Source organism: Dermacentor andersoni, chromosome 7 (assembly GCF_023375885.2).
Source record: "Dermacentor andersoni chromosome 7, qqDerAnde1_hic_scaffold, whole genome shotgun sequence".
NCBI lineage: Eukaryota > Metazoa > Arthropoda > Arachnida > Ixodida > Ixodidae > Dermacentor > Dermacentor andersoni.
This window is the reverse complement of record NC_092820.1, coordinates 139,773,785-139,790,915: the sequence shown is the minus strand read 5'-3', so window position 1 is coordinate 139,790,915 and position 17,131 is coordinate 139,773,785. Positions and strand designations below refer to the sequence as shown.

The 17,131-nt window shown below is 40.4% G+C and overlaps 1 long non-coding RNA gene across 1 annotated transcript; it reads right to left on the bottom strand.

The window, feature by feature from the left end:
• Nucleotides 1-5,161: 5,161 nt before the first annotated feature.
• Nucleotides 5,162-17,131, bottom strand: LOC129385344 (uncharacterized). The gene is made up of 6 exons (XR_008612913.2): nucleotides 16,944-17,131; nucleotides 14,511-14,543; nucleotides 13,511-13,714; nucleotides 12,959-13,141; nucleotides 11,432-11,524; nucleotides 5,162-5,275 (listed from the first exon to the last, which is right to left on the bottom strand). It is a non-coding gene; the product is annotated as an uncharacterized lncRNA (long non-coding RNA).

The window sequence follows — 17,131 nt, the reverse complement described above, 5'->3', positions numbered from 1 at the left end:
ATTTCATGTAATATCTGACGAAGAGAGCAGTTTCCCATTGTGTTTTTGAAAAAAAGAAACTGGGACGAGAACAAAAGACATTTCGTCATTCTTTGCTGCTCGTCATTTGTTGCTACCGGCATATCTCGTTCCGAGATTGATTAATACGTAGCCGCTATGTTTGTCAAAGAGTTGCAATAGACTCCTCGCAATGAGGGACATTCGCTACCAGTTTTATGTACGCATAATAGTTTTAGTTATCCTCCAACACAGAAATATTTTTTATCAGATACGAAAATAGAGATTGAGACAGGTTTGTGGTTGAGTTTAGTTCTAAGGGAAAACAAGTCTACTAGGATGTGGAATGGGGAGTGGCACAGAGTGATTCCTTTTTTTGGAAATACAAATATTACCGAATAAAAGTGACGTTCTGACGTTTCGTAGCGTTCAAATTGGTAACAGAACTCTTAAGGTCTGTGCACATTAAATTGCTCCAAAAACATTAAACAGTAAATTTCAGCTAGAATAATAGCTACCCCAATTCGGTATCAGATATTTACACAGACGACGTTATATCCCGTCGGATTTACGCCAGTCGTGTTCTAAATTAAAGTTTCGTTACCATATACCCCCCCCCCCGCATCACCGGGATCTCAGTGTATATATTTGTATGTCTATATCACATCTTCATTTCACACCACCTGTGGTGAATAGCATAATTGTAGTCATTGATATGGATGACTGAAAAACGCGGACATATCTTACACGATCAATCAAAACGTACAATTGATTACTTAACAAATAACTATTTTTTACCTTTTATTATATCACTTGACAGCACAGATGACAAATGCCGAATTGCACTCCATTTCATTACCTTAAAGACCTCTTACAAATACATAATGGGTGGGTGCATAATTTATACATATATGTTAATAAAGTGTACACAAGTGATAAAGGTATAGTGATGTCGTTATACATGTTACACATGTATATATGGTAACATAACAGATGCCCAAAAACGCAACTGATTATGCAACGCGTCAGAAAGTTTTATTTGGGAGTTGATTGCGGCAATATACCCTGGAAGGCCGTTTCAGGAACTTGCTTCTTTGTAAAAAAATGATGCTGAAAATCTTGTATGGATTCGCGAACCGGCAACCTGAAAGAATGAGCAATATGCGTGAGCATATGCTCATTCAATGAGCATATGCGTGACGAGGCTGAGATGTGAGGCGCGCAATAAAGTGATAAGTTGTAGAACCTGTAGAACAGTGCCAGATTAGTAATACGGGGACGATGAGAAAGTAGGGAGTGATCGCACTGTAGTTTTAACTAGGTAGCATTTATGTCTAGGGTCACGGGCACCGCTTTTCGATGGAGGCGAAATGCGAAAACACCCTTGCACTTAGATTTAGGTGCACGTTAAAGAACCGCAGGGGGACAAAATTTTTGCGGAGTCTTCCACTACGGCGTACCTCATTACGAGATCGTGGTTTTGGCACGTAAAACCGCGTACTTTATTTGTTTTCACTTACGTTACGCGATTATGAAGTGTGGATGAATCTCGCGGCATGATTCTGATCTAACTCCAGTCTATTTCATAGGTATGTGTTGTGCGGATCCCAAATGGCAGATGCGTATTTTAGTTAACTTCCTACAACCGACGTTTACGCGAGCAGTTCTACGTGTCATGGGGCATGTCCTAAATGATGTTATACGAACCTAAGCATTTGGTTGGCTGATGAGATGATACTATTAACGTGTGGACGCCAAGTCATTAGATGAGATGACACCGAGATATGTAAACGTGTTGACTAGTTCCACAGTCACATCCTCAATTGTATAAGAAATGGAAAGAGGGCTAAGCTGACGAGTAAACGACACAGCTGTAGATTCATTAGGGTTAAGATCATTAGCCAGTGTTCTCTCAATTCATGTACATGATTAAAGTCAGATTTAAGGGTGAACTGTCCAGAAGCATTTGTGATAGAGCGGAACATCACACAATCACCGGCGAACATTCGAATAGAACGAAATGCAGTGTTAGGTCGTTAATAAAAATTAGGAAACGACGAGGAACATGAGCGGAACCTTGTGGAACATCTGATTTTACCGGAAGGCAGTTATAGGTTTGGTCACCTACAACGAAATATTGAAAGCGTCTGGATAAGATTTCTCTTATCCCGTTTAGTGCACTAAGGTGTAATTTTGATTGAGAAAGGTTTGACATTAGACGTTGATGAGGTGATTTATCCAAGGCTTTCGCGTAGTCCTGAAAAATGGCATCGGTTTGAAGGTTGCGATGAAGAGCGGAATGCATGTCAGCCAGGAAAATGGTGAGCTGCGTCTCGCAGGACAAAGCTTCGAGGACGCCATGCTGTGACGGATAAAAAAAAAGAATTTGAATATAAGTAGTTGATGATTTGAGAGTAGAAGACAAGTTCTATGATTTTGCAGGGCACAATTGTAAAGAAAATCGAGCAGTAGCTTAATGGGCTGTTGTGGTCGGTATATTTGGAACGGGACGACCTTCCTGGTGTTTGATTCAAACGGAATAACAGCCCCGGTGAGTGATTGAGACAACACTAATGTCAGGATGCTGAACAGCATAGTTTCGTATTCATCAGGAATTTTGAATTGATTCCATCGTAAGCAGTACAGATAGAGACTTTATATTGTCTGTTCCAATGTCGAGGCATGGTAGATGATAAAGTACAGGGTAAACAATGCGCATAGATGTCCTATTCATTGCTAAATGCCGAAGAACACGAAGAGTAAGAAATATTCGCACGTAACACATTGGATACAACTTCCCCAAACTCTGCGTTAAATACATTAGAACGCGTTTCTTTGTGGGTTTTTCGTTTTCCAAAGTAGCCTTGAGTTCTTTCTTAGTATGTTTGGTAGGTTGGAGTGATTAACTGAGTGATTGGACTTAGTATTTCTGATAAATAGGTAGCTCTAGCGACGTATTGAATCTCCCATGCGCAGTGCAATAAAGGCTAATTTTCTATTTTCAAGTCGTTTCAGCGACTTAATGAAGCACGTATTTTGTACCTTAGTTGGAAAGGTAATTTCAGGGACACACGCTTGCGTTAGCTCTGTAATCGTTTTATTTATTTATTTATTTATTTATTTATTTATTCTTAAGATAACAAGATTTCGTGGACGGAGCGGTGGAAAAAAAATCTGTTTGAAACGCCATAAAAACAGTGTTAAGTTAGCGGTTTATTTTTCGTAGTGGCCTGTATCATACAGATGTTGAAAAATCGTTATGGAAAAAGAAAGAAACATCGCGTACAATATGTGCCGGCCATATTAAACACACAGCGAAACCTGCACATTTTAGAACCGTATATAGTGTATCTATTGCACGCAGGCCTCACTATAATAGTGAACTATATTGCTCGGAATCATCAATTTTTTCTTTTTATTATTGTTTACTTTTATTTATTAATAATTTAATAACATATTCGTGCAATGTGGTATGCACGATTTTCAGGCTAATCCCTCAAAACGATCACGTGCCACTTTGACGCAAGGTGTCGAATGGATTTACACCATCGAATGTTTACACGTGCCTCGAACATGTGTCTGCCTTCGCAATGTTTCCTCGACGAGCACATACCATCGCCTTTCTCCTGGTGACGATACTGCGTTTACGCATAACCGTGCACATTGGCATATACTTGTGGTGCACTGTTGGTGCTGCGGTGAGATTCGAACCAACAACCTTCCGCAGTCGAGGCGACAGCTCTACAACTAGGCCACGGCTGAGGTGGCATAGTTTAACCCTCAGGTTAGTCTCACAGTGAAACAAATGCTGTTTGAATCACAAGTGTTCGTGCAATCGAGTATAATTTCATCGAGGGATGCACAGGCATTGAATCAAAACATTCATCACACGTCATCAGATGGGTATAAATCAAGAGCATTATGGAAATTGCTTAAATATTGATTCAATGGCGAATATTATTTCAGGAAGACATGAAGAACAGTATATTTTGTGAAATTTATTCAACGCATTGTGGTCACGGTGTCAAAGGCCGTATAATGACTGGTGCGCTGTTCAAAAGGTGTGTATGTGATTGTCAACAATAGAACAGCTGTGCTGAACCCCCAAATATCATTTGCTGCCTGCGTAGCAAGACCTACCCTGCCGATCCAGACCGCTCATGGAGCCAAGTGCCAGGATTCACCGGGAACTGCGGGATTTCCGCTAAACCAAATTACCAGTTGAGCTTAAGCAAATTACTATGGCGCTAGCCCTATGGAAAGCCAAGCATTCTTACACAGTTATTCGCACCTGAAAGTTTGCCTTAATAGAGTAAACATTAACGGGGGTCTAATACAGTCACCGCCCGCCAGTGCATAGAAGGGTTTCCTCAATACCATGAATTCTACAAACTTGTACGAGGAGATTATTATTGAAGAATGATGATTATCAATGAAATTTTATCAGCGTCAGCGCACTACGTCGTGATCATCACCAACAATGGTAAAGCTTGTGGTTGATTGTCTTTCGGTATTTGCGTGACGGCGAAGAGTGTCCCGTCCACCGTTAGGCGGCCTGTAACCAAGATATATTTTATTGTTGGTCCAATGAAGTTTTCAACTGGCTACATAGTTGTCGCCCGTTCAACCGAACACTGAAACATTCTTCCACTATAGCGTTTTATCACTAAAGTTATGTATAGTTTCAGTGATTTATTTTTCCAAAATGTACTTCAGGCGTCCCGAAATATTTGGCTATAGTCTACACGTCCTTAAGGTACACTGAACGATTTTCACTGATCAATATGTCCTGGCAGACTGCCTCAGTTTCAGGATGTTTAGAATTGTGTACGCATAATATTAGATGACAAGTTATCTACTCTGTTTCGAGAAATGCTAAATTCAATGCATTGAATATTTTGCGAAATTCCTTGTTTTTCTTTTCCCACAGCGTTATTAAAGCCATTTTCTTTCTAGTGGGATTTTTAGAGACACCTGGAATAATAAGAAATAAGTGCCTTCTAGAGAAATTGTACCAAAACAAAGTTATTCGTAGTCAAGTTTATTAAGGTTCGTGATGCCACCAGGAGTTTCGATATGAATGCTGAATGCTTCATGAACACTAGAACTGAGTGTTCTAGTGTGTGATATATATGTGAAAACAGCACGCAACAACTTCGAGGTCACAGTCAATGAACACGTTTTTATGGCAGCCAGAAAGTCATTAGGGATCTTGCATATAGTTACAGATACCGTGGCCTTTCTTGACCCTGTAGGCTGCTCGTCCACTATTTTTCATCTGAAATAACGAGAAGTTGGAATAAAACGGTAGTGCATTTCTAAAAGAATCGCACCAAAAGCTACAGCCAGAAGTGTTCAAATTAATTCAAGAACTGTTTATTTATTATCCATGAATGATTGCTAAACCCTCGTGGGGAATATCGCCGCAGGTTTTTCGGCTTTCATTATGCTACCAGGGAGCGACATGTGCAATGTTTTCCTAACCAGGTGACAAGCTATGTCACTTTAAGGATCTGTGTAAACAATGATTTTGTCCTGAATACGGCAGCGCTATTTCATTAGAGAAACTTTTGAAGATCCGGTTACAAAGCCTGTTCTGTGCTTGTAAAAACCTTGGGTCGTTCTTTCACGCTGTATAGCATTACATGCTACAATTCGAGCTTGTTCCTTGGGTATGTAACCTTCATAAGACGATGCTTGGAATATTTTTATTGCTATTATTACCGGTTATATGGAATAGCCTACACAAAACAGAGATTCTAAAGAAACATTAGAGACAGAGAAGGTAAACATATGAGAATTTGCGGTTGCTATCCTTCAATCGGGAAGAGGTAATGGGTAGTCGAAAAACTTACAGAGAACTAACCGCAATTGCTATTCAAGAGTGCACTTTTAGGAGGCTTTTGGAAGGTGGTTATTTGTGACCCTATGGTTACAATATGTGCCGTCAGTCGCTCTTCCCTTGTTGCCATGCCTTATCTGTACACTGTGGCAAGCCGGCTCTTCACGAGCCAAATCATGAAGGACTAATTGGTAATCCCTTTAAGGATCTTCGAGTATCTCTTGTTTGCGGGCGGGAATTGTAGCCTCTGCATGACGTCATCTGCGTATTCGATCACAGTCACAGCAATTTAATGACCGCGCCTCGAAACACTAGCTGCCAGGAGGGAATACCGAGGGAACACTCTCATTACCGCCATGCCAACGTGCGTTACCGACGTGCTGTACCGCACGCTACTGCATGGTACCACAAGTACCAGCGGTAGCGCCGTGTGTTTTTTTTACCACTGTGATAAACTGAATTACCTTTGGGATCGACTCACAAGAAATTGTAGTCACTTAAATAGCCTCACATAATTTGAATACAAAAGCATTAGGACTTGTCTAAGTTATCACATTAAATTAAACCTCCGCCTTAATTCAACTTGACTATAATTAATTCCAAACTTTATCTACTTTATTCCGCATTTTCCCACATTATTCAAGCCAATTTCGGCTTAATCCGCCGAAATTTAATTATGGCGGTGGGCCACGGTGTCCGTCCGATGACATGGCTGTTCAACGTTGGAGTTCGTAGTGGGAGCAACAGCAGGTCCACCACCGAAAACGTGACGTCATCACTTGTCAAGTGGGTTTTGGTATCCTCGTATAAGAACGGACGCCGGATTTCTCGCTTCATGGGGCAATGAATGCTTTTACATTGTTTATTATATGGTATTTAGGAGATATCGCCGTTAATTGCCACCGGCTAGTCCTTTTTGCATAGTAATTAGAAATTGAAAAAAAAATCCTAATTGATGTAATGAAATATTTACACAAATTCCATTAACTTATGTGCGCTAGAGTAAACAATGTCCAGTCATTTAGCTAGACCAAAATCAGGGGACATAAGAAATCACGGAATAAACTAATATGAAGCGTACATAAAACCAGGCATTGGATTGGCAAAAGTTAGGTAAAAGAAAAACAGAATACGCCTATCACAACTAAACACTCTAATCAATACAATCCGAGAATATTTCTCTCTTCTGGAAATCTTTGAAGGGCCAGTAACTCTCGTCTTTGCAATGAGTATGTTCACCAAGAGCCTAAGATTTTCATGAGACTGAAGGCGCTGAGATCTAATGTCACTAAATAAAGTGCTAAGCGTTGTTTGAGCTTGTCATGCAGTGGACATTCTACCAGAAGATGCTGTACATCCTCATCCCCGTGGCCACAAGTGCATTCCACATTATCAGCTGTTGAAGTTTTATGTAGAAGGTCTTTTGTGTACACTGTACCAAGCCGCAGACGGTGAATCAGTGTTTCAAAGGCTCTGGTTCTATTTAATGTGGACGGGATTTTAAACTGAGCTGATGGGTCAGTGTGAAATGAATCTGAATATTTCGAGTTCTGATCAAACCATTCCGCTTTGCAACCATAAGCTGAGATCTGTCTTAGTATGTGCTGCTATTGGTCTTGCGTAAGAGGAAACAATATGATGAGTTATTAATACGTGATTTCCCAGCTGCCTTGTCTGCTGCAACATTCCCAGTGATATTACAGTGGCCAGGTGTCCATCGGAACATTGCATAGCATAACCAATTTCGAGAGTCATAAGAAGCCATGGTTAGTTCTGAAAGAGTGCTAAACGCCATAAATAAAAACTGAGGGAACAGCAAAAAGAAGCAAGTGCGCTCTCATTACAGGCGTTTGTAGAGGATGGTGCATTGCGTGAAGCACAATTTTGTACTCGTGCAGAGGCTCTGTGTGAAAAAGAAAAGAAAGAAAGAAAAACGCCGTCAGTTCATATTTATACCTCCATTCGGATCAGCATATTGTTTCCGGCTCAGTTACCGGTGGGATTCCGAATGAGATAGAAAAAAAAAATGCGCTCTTGTGATGTTCCTAATATATGTGTTGAACAGCTACATGTCCGACCCCATATCACGGATGTTTTTATTGCTGGCGGGAGTGGCAGAACATAAAACGGTGCACTCGTGTTCATGCGAGGTTGCAGATTCAGCTAGGCAGTTTGCATAATTTGTCGCTCTTTTGCGCATACATGAAAGCAATCAAATAGAACACGTTAGTAAACGCAATCGAATTATTAAAAGTAATTGACGAAATCGGCGCTGAAGCACAGTTCATGTGATCCCCATATATTCTTCCCATGCATGACAAATACTTCTTCCGGAAACATGAGGTTATCTTTTGTTGAGTCAGCAGAGCCTACGTTTTGCATGCAACTCGATAGCTTTTGTATAGTTAATTTGTTACCTTCAATGTTTCGACCACATACGTTTTCATTGATTTCTTCTTTGGGAACAGTGGGAAGCTCCCGTTAATGAAATCGAAGTGCCTTCCCCTAAAGCTTTCAATTTATCCTCGCATGTTGTGACCATTTCTGGACCAGATAAGAGAGCTGTTGGGCAGTGAAGCAACACTCGAACACAAGTATTGGTTCTGATGAAATGAAATGGCACTTTTCTCAGAAATCAACAAAATTAAATGTGTGTAACTACGTTTGTAATCAACGTTTGTAAGATGGGAAAAAGCCGTGCCACAATGACAGCAGACAGTAGTGCAATTAACATACTATAATTTTAAGTTCAGTTTGATTTCCGTAAATCTGAAGCATAGATTTTAAAAAACACATAAATACAGAAGATTGACTCATATTCAAACGACTGAATGTGCGACTTGTCGCTAATATATACATTAAAGAATATGAGTCTACAATAATCATTGTCAGGTTATTCAGAACAACTAACACCGTACAATGTAGAACTGCCTTCAGTTATAAACAGCACAACATTGAAAATAAACAGAATTATGAGAAATACAACATCTAGCCCATAAATATAAATGTAAAACTGAAAACAACACACAAAAAGTAGAATTAGGAAAAATTGAACATCTATTGAACAAATGTAAACACACATTCCCTTTAAGTTAATCAACGGGACGGTTTTATATACCATTAGGCAATACATTGCATAATAAAACAGGTGGAAAATTAGGAGCGAGCTTGCCGTCATTGCTTGTAAATTGAGGTAACAAGCATTAAACACATGAAGTCAAATAATTTATAGCTGAAGTTGCGTTTATAGAACATCTGCAGTGCTCATTCTGGGAATTTCTTTGCTTCGGCTTCAAGCGACATACACCGTCTCCGGTATCGGCCCACTTTGCCGATGCCACATATCACCGCCGCCAACGAAGTAATAACGATGCAATGACGAAAAAGGAATGACATTGATAGGACTACAAAGATGGTATGAGGACGATGGTATGAGGACAACTTGATGGCGATGATATAAGCACCGGAGCGTGACAATGTTGGCATGAGGAAAGTGGAATGACAATGAGTCCATGGCTACGATGGCATGATGACGATGGTGTGGCGACGGTATGACGACAACCGGATGAGGAAGGTAGGATTGTGGTGATGCATGAGGACGACTTCACGAAGACGACTTTATGAGGACACACACATGACAGCGAATATCTGACGACGTATGACAACGAACACATGATAACGGTGGCATAGTCACAAATTAAGGAGAACATAATTACCGTGGTATTAGGAAGAAGAAATGACGTTGACGAATAGACAAAGGTGGTATGACGGCGACAGCATGATGACAATTGGATGGCATCTTTGAAGTGATTAGGATGAGAAACCACAGCATGCATATGTGTCATGTCCATAATGGCATGGCGCCGACGGCTTGACAAGAGTCAGATGACGAAGTTACAACGACGAAAATGAAACAACCTTGACAGCATCACAACGACGGTACGACAAAGGATGAATGAAGATGACAGCATGACGACGACGACACAATGGCGACGATGGCATGACAGCGGTGTGACGACTACATGGTGACGACGAGTGAATGTCGACGATGGCCTTACGACGAGAGCATGACGGAAGTCTGATGGCGAAGTTGGAATGACGAAGATGCAAAGACCATCGCTGTATCATGACCCGGAGATCACGCACAGTGACAGAAGCTGCTACACAAATTTGCTCACTGGGTTGGCGTAGGAGGCGTGACGACGGCGGCATCAGGAATGTCAGAAGATAAAGCTGGTGGGAAGAAGATGGAAGGACCACCACGCAATCACGACGATGGCATGACAAGGAATACTTGACGAATGTATGATGACGACGGCATGATGAGAGTTCCGTGACAAAGCTGGAATGACGACGATGTGACGACGATGGCTGTATCAGGACCTCATGCTCGTACGTAGTGGGTGGGGGCCCAAGCTATCTGATAACTTTCACTGGTCACTGGTTTGGCGTAGAGGGCTGGACAACGATGGCATGGTAAAAATTAACTGACGATAATGGAACGATCACCACGGTATCAATACCACCTGTTATACCTATTGCCCAAGCTGGTAGAGATCTTAGGCACTGCGTTGGCGTAAGAGGATAGATAGATAGATAGATATATAGATAGATAGATAGATAGATAGATAGATAGATAGATAGATAGATAGATAGATAGATAGATAGAGAGATAGATAGAGATAGATAGATAGATAGATAGATAGATAGATCGATAGATAGATAGATAGATAGATAGATAGATAGATAGATAGATAGATAGATAGATAGATAGATAGATAGATAGATAGATAGATAGATAGATAGATAGATAGATAGATAGATAGATAGGCTCAAAACGCCTAATGTAGCCGAGAAATGCCACACCTAATAAAACTTTTGAGCGTTGAGCTCATCTTCACATTCTAGTATCATATGTGGGCTTGTCTGAACTGTGGGCTTCTCTGAAGTACTGTTGAGAAGTACCAACAAAGTACATGCATACGGGACCTTTTTTTAAAGAATTCTTGTGATCTTAACTCATCTTTATTTGCCATCCGCCTTGCCACCAGGGTGACGTGAATTACAAAAAGCGGCGTAATTGCGCAATTGGCAAATCTGTCGAGTGAAGTACAAAAAGAAGCATTGCAAAATATAGTCGCCCATGATCTATTCAGTCAGAGCAGGCATTCCTATTGAAACATTCAAATACGTAGTCTGCTTTGTGGAGCAGCTGAAGCAATTTTTCTAGAAACTACTTTGAGGAATTTTGCAGCGTGGCTGAATACCTTTCGGATATGTATTTATTCAAGATATGTTGAAATTCCTATGACATACAGATCATTTCAAACATTGACGAGATAGAAGTAATCGGATTTTGAGAACCTTTTTTCCCATGAGGTTATAAATATATGAACTGAACTTGCCTCTTAGCAAAGAAACTACTTTTCCTAATTTCGGGCTGTACTTACGACAATATCGACCAAGACAGTGGCACTATGAATGATATTTTCCGAATATAAGCTTGTAGCTGTCTTTCCTTTACCATGGTTGTTTTCCTATATTAAAATAGAATATGCTGAATACAAGAATAAAAGATGGGCTGGTACTCACAACTACATCTCGCCAGGCACTTTTGTCTGGTCGTGAAACCATTGTCATTTGCTGCGCAGCGACCGCTTGGGAACCTGTGACAGCCGTTGCTCCCTAAAACAAAGTACCATGTTCGTGATCTGCCCATGCATGGCTCAGACCTTGGCTTTAGGCTGCACAAAACCTTAGGCTTTATTCCTGCTACAAAAAAAATAAAACCTGAATTTGTTTCACAATATTGAAAAGTTTGTTTTACACACAATGTGAATCAACATTAACTTGGAGGCCATTACTTTAGGTGACGTTAGGTCTGACGTGAGTGCTCAATAATTTAATTTCTATGGTATAAGAAGCACTGCCAACATGAAAAGCAATAAACAGGGTGCTTGCTGAAATTACACAGAGAGAAATATGTTGCTAAATTTTTTGGGGACGGTGTTCTTATAAGTGATGACGCGGACACAGCCTATGAATAATTTTAGGGTCTTCCAGCCAGTTTATCATTTGAACGAATTCATAGAAATGGGGAAAATTTGTAAGTCCTGGAATATAGTCGAAATATTTCCAAGGATACGCAAGAAAGCGCATTGTACGAGAAATTTATGAGATGCAAGGACCAGTAGCATTTGACACCTACAACGACCTCGCAATCGTCCAGATATAGATTGGGAAAATGCAGGGCGTGCGCACTCTGCTAATACATTGACTTGTTCTCCCGGCTCAACAAAAACAACGTGGCAGAGGTTAACCTCTTCGCTAAACTGTAATGTACTGATGACAAATATAGGCACCTGAAAAGCAGATTACATTGAACTGAAGTTAAAGGCACCAACAGTTGCTTTCAAAAAGCACTTTGTTATTATGGCTTGTAGAATTGAAGTTTTTAATAGCTTTGGATCGAAGTAAGTAGATTCTATTTCTTTGATTTTGTATTCTGCATACAAAAGTTATTTCATTAGAGTTACGTTAACTATCAAGCACAAGAGCGGCAGAGATACCTATAGCCTTGTACATGGTGCACCTGATCTCAAAGGACATTGAAATACGCGTATATCCAGATGCCGTTTTGAGTAAAGCTAGTTCTCAAATGTGCAGCGTACTGCGAACAGATCGTTTTTTAAAGTACATAAATAGCATACGAAGAACTCTCGGCCCTTCTGTATTTCATTCACAAATATGTTCCACTAAGTATAACATATGACGCAATTGAAGCCACTATGAAGAAGTGAACTAATAAGTACAGTACTTTAACGTGTGTGACTTGAAGATTGCATTGGCGTAACAGAAAACTGGAGAACAAACACCGAGATTAGGCTTGGCCGGTACGTATACAAACGTTTTCATTTTCTGTTTAAAGGCTTGGCATATCCGTGTTTTACTACTATAATTTAGTCGAAAATGAGATATCCACAGAAGCTTGAGCAGTTATGTCGCTGAATTGCTCGACGGATGCATATGTGGGAAAGCAGCACAGATACAATTTTTTTTTCGAACTTGAAGAACGCCTCCCGAGAAAATTTTTTCTAGGTCATTTTATAGGGAACTCACCGAAGCACGTGATAAGACACATCTCTTCCGTGGAGAACTCTTTGGTGCCCAGGCTACAGATGGTGTAGTTCAGTCTTTTGCAGATCCTTTTATCACGATCATGGTGCCATGTTTGAAGCACCGGCTCGCAGGTACCGATGAGAGGCAGTCATAGGCAGTGTGTCTCTTTTTGGGCGCGTCCAGCTGAAAGATATAGTTAAATATCCCTGCCTCAGTAGTTTAACGCTACACTCTCGAGAGTAGATGATAGCTGAAGAATCACGGTTAGTTAAATGTGAAGTTGCAGATTAGGAATATCTAAAAACTATAGCGATCAACAAAAAGTCGAGCATTTTAATACCACCCCGTTGTTGTCTGAAATCAGGCATAACGACTGACAAGATACCAAAAAAGAGAAGCAACATACAGTACTTTTGTTACCTCTTCTTCCTCCCGTTTGTGCCTAATTCTTTTGTTAATTTTTATTAATGTTACGCCTTAACCAGGCATGCAGGGGACGCACTTAAAGGCTACGCCCTTTCTTTTTTCCTGAAGGCAATAATGCTTACTCACAGCTGCAGACTTCGTAGCAGCTTTCTTTGGTACTGTATAAGTTTGCACCTGCGCTGCAAAGAGTAGGATTGACCTTCTTACAGACCCCGTTTTTCGGATCGTAATAATGATAGTTCAGTAGTGGTCGACAGGGGCCAGTAGGAGCTGGTATAAGGCAGTGAACTGGCACTGTACCATACCATTGTGGCAGGTTTGTAGTGAAATCTGAAAAAAAAGAACAATGCCTACTGTGTAGGTGAGCAATAGAAACGCTGGGAAAATTTTCAACATTACATGCACCCACTGTAAATAAAAGGTGCGCGTCTATTATTTCACCTTCCTAAGAGCTGTTTTCATCAATAAAGGGACGCCTGTGTGAAGAAGCCTCTTAATCTAAATATTACTTTAGTTTGGGAGGATGAGGGAATTTACTTTGTCGAGAGGCAGCTACAGCTGTCCGCCCATTTGGACCGACGTCATTTTCCACCTGTCTCTTTTGTCAAAATATCAATAATATTAGTCATCAAAGTAACATTATAAATATGAAATAGGACTTATGGTTGAATTGTCCTGTAAAATACATGAGAATGAAACTGGGGTTCAACATTTTAGAAAGATATTTCAGATCAAGTATCATTACTTGGTACTTGTTGGTTAAACACTTCTGTGGATCATTGCTTTACAAGGCAAGTGCTTTCTAACTGATTCTGGTAATACAGATGAACTATCAAATACTGAATTTTTGGAGGATTCTTTATTATTGAACTTTCCATTGCACAAGCCTTAGGCAAAGGTACTGTGCATTAAAAAGCAAATCTAAATATATGAATATGTGACGATACATAGCTTCATCTACCAGACGACTCTACACCTATTGCATCCCTAATTAATACACCAGGCTCGTTTGTACCGGGGAAATTGTACATATTTCTCAGTCTACTTTTAGTTTCGTGTGGGTGGATAAGCTTATCATTCATTCGTCTTTTTCAGGAGATAAAAGTAGAAAACAAAGTATACATACTGTTTGACTCCTTTCTTTTGAACCAGTTGGGCGCTGGAATAATAATGGTGTGTAAGGTAAAATATAATAGGCACATAACTAGCTTCCAATCAGCATATGTTCTAAGCTATTGCGAATTTTGTTAACTCAGCTTCATGTATAGCAACCTGTTTCACCTCCTGGACGATAATTTTTATAGGTTACTACTCCTGCCACTTTTAGGGAAGGAGAGCTCACTATGTAGTTTAGTAACTCTAAAGTCTTGACATGTTTTATTCTTGCGGTGTTAATTAAAATTTCATAGGTAATGCTAACGTTCACATAGTTCTGGAGTATAGTAATAAGTCTTCCATACGCGAAATTGTCGCATAAATGTGAGGTAGGAGCGGGGACTATACGTACTTCAGTGAAAGATAGTGGGCAAAATTACACCTATTGTAGGTTCAAGGTTGTCCCTTGATAGGTACTTGCGCTTGTTAGGGTTAGTAAAATTTTCTGGTCTTTAACTAGTACCACGCCAGTATCCTTTAGAAACCTAGTCAGCTAGAGCTTCAGGTAGCAAATAGATTTCGTAGTCAATAACAGCATCTCCATCATTATCTACCATTTTCAATACATCACAAATGTCCTTTTAAGACCGGTTCTTAGGGTTGTTGCATTGATTTAGAGAGGTGTTTTAGCGAAAGCCAACCACTACTATCACTACGCGACAAAAAGAAAGCTAACTTCTAGTGTCTGGTAAAATGCCTATAGTTTATTTTCTAGTGCTTTTATTCATATACCTGTGTAAGCCGAGAACAGACATGTATGAAGACACGAACTTGACCGCAAAATTATTTTTCTCTTTCAAATTTTCATTTGCAGTGCCACTGGGGCGGTAGAGCCATGTTCAGCGTGCCTACAATCCCTCCAGAAACAGCCGCAGAATAACTGACGTTAAAGCCAGCATCGTTGACGAGATGTATCGACGCTCCGCAATGACACGAACGAAGCGCCTCATGTGTGGCCCACGCACTGCAACCGGACTCCCCTCTCGCGCTCTCGTCCGGACATTCAGCACCATCTACTGGAGCCGCCGCAATGTCCACGCGTGACTTGTATCTGAATATATACTCACACAAGATTGTATAACTACATATGACGTGCATTAAATTTTACTCGTCACCGGTAAAAATTTATTTGCTCTTTTTCTTTACCAGATTTTCAATCTCGGCACGTTGATAACCCATAGGAATGATAAAAAGATGTGCATGTGCAAAACACGAGCATTTCAACGTTTCTTAGTTTTGCTTTCGAAATAACATTGCTATCCGCCTTCTTTATCAACTGCTGAAAGACGAAAGTAATTATTGTGTGTATTGGCGTGAAGAATTTATAGATGCATATCTACCTCTCTCTCTCTCGATATGTACATATATATATATATATATATATATATATATATATATATATACGCAGGAAAGAGAGGAAGAACTTTTAGGAAGACTTAACTACTGAACGTCTTCGGCTGGTGGACCAGCCTTCGTCAGAGTACAGAGTACGCCACTGTACTCTGACGAAGGCTGGTGTTCACCAGCCGAAAGCGTTCTGTAAGTAAGTCTTCCTAAAAGCAGGGTCCTGCGTGCTGAACTTGGAAGAAGCCCCATATATATATATATATATATATATATATATATAGCTTTAGAAACGAAGGTGCACACTTACGAAAATTGGATCCTTAATGTTTTTAACGTTTCGGCCGTGGCACGGCCGAAACGTTAAAAACATTAAGGATCCAATTTTCGTAAGTGTGCACCTTCGTTACTAAAACTACCTATGCACCGGACCTACAGAACTTCTCATTGAATTATATTTATTTACATAAATATATATATATATATATATATATATATATATATATATATGAATGAGAAGAAAGGACGATCACCTAACAGCTTGTGAAGCGCGGTTCAGGCAAGCTCCAGAATCGCGAACGAGAACAACACGCTGTCCGCGCTGTGCAGCTGCTTCCATTCGAGTGAGCATGGAAATGCTGAACGCAAATGCAATGACGCACTGGACCGCGAAAACGCACACTGCGGTGGCGGTCGGCAAAACTTCAGGTACGAGTACTAGGAGTCCCAGTTCGAGCTGACCACGGCTACCGAACACCTGTACTACAAAACGGAATTCTGAGGTAGCCACATTGAACACAGTGCTGTTTTGTAATTGTTAAGTATATAAGGCATCGTGAACTTTGTTGCCGTTGCAGACAGTCTTGTGGCATTTGATAAAGGTAACATTGCTCTTCTGCATTTCTATCTAGGCTACTAATAAAGAGTTACAAAATTATTGCGGCAGAACGCTCCCAGAGGTCACGTAACAACTTCCAGCGTATAACCGAAATTTTTTATGTTGCCTGCTGAAGGGCCCTTTATCGGACAAAATTCCTAAAATGAAATGAACAATTCTCACTGTTTGACTATTTCGTTAGGGCTATCTTGAAGAATTGTAGGTGTTGTAGTGACTGAGCAGAGAAAAGAAGTGACCTACCGTACACGGAGGCAACAAGTGCGACAAAAGCGATTGTTCGGCACAGAAACATATTTCACGAGAAACCACCTTAGGTTGGTCGCACATGTTCGGTTTCCATGATAGCGAAC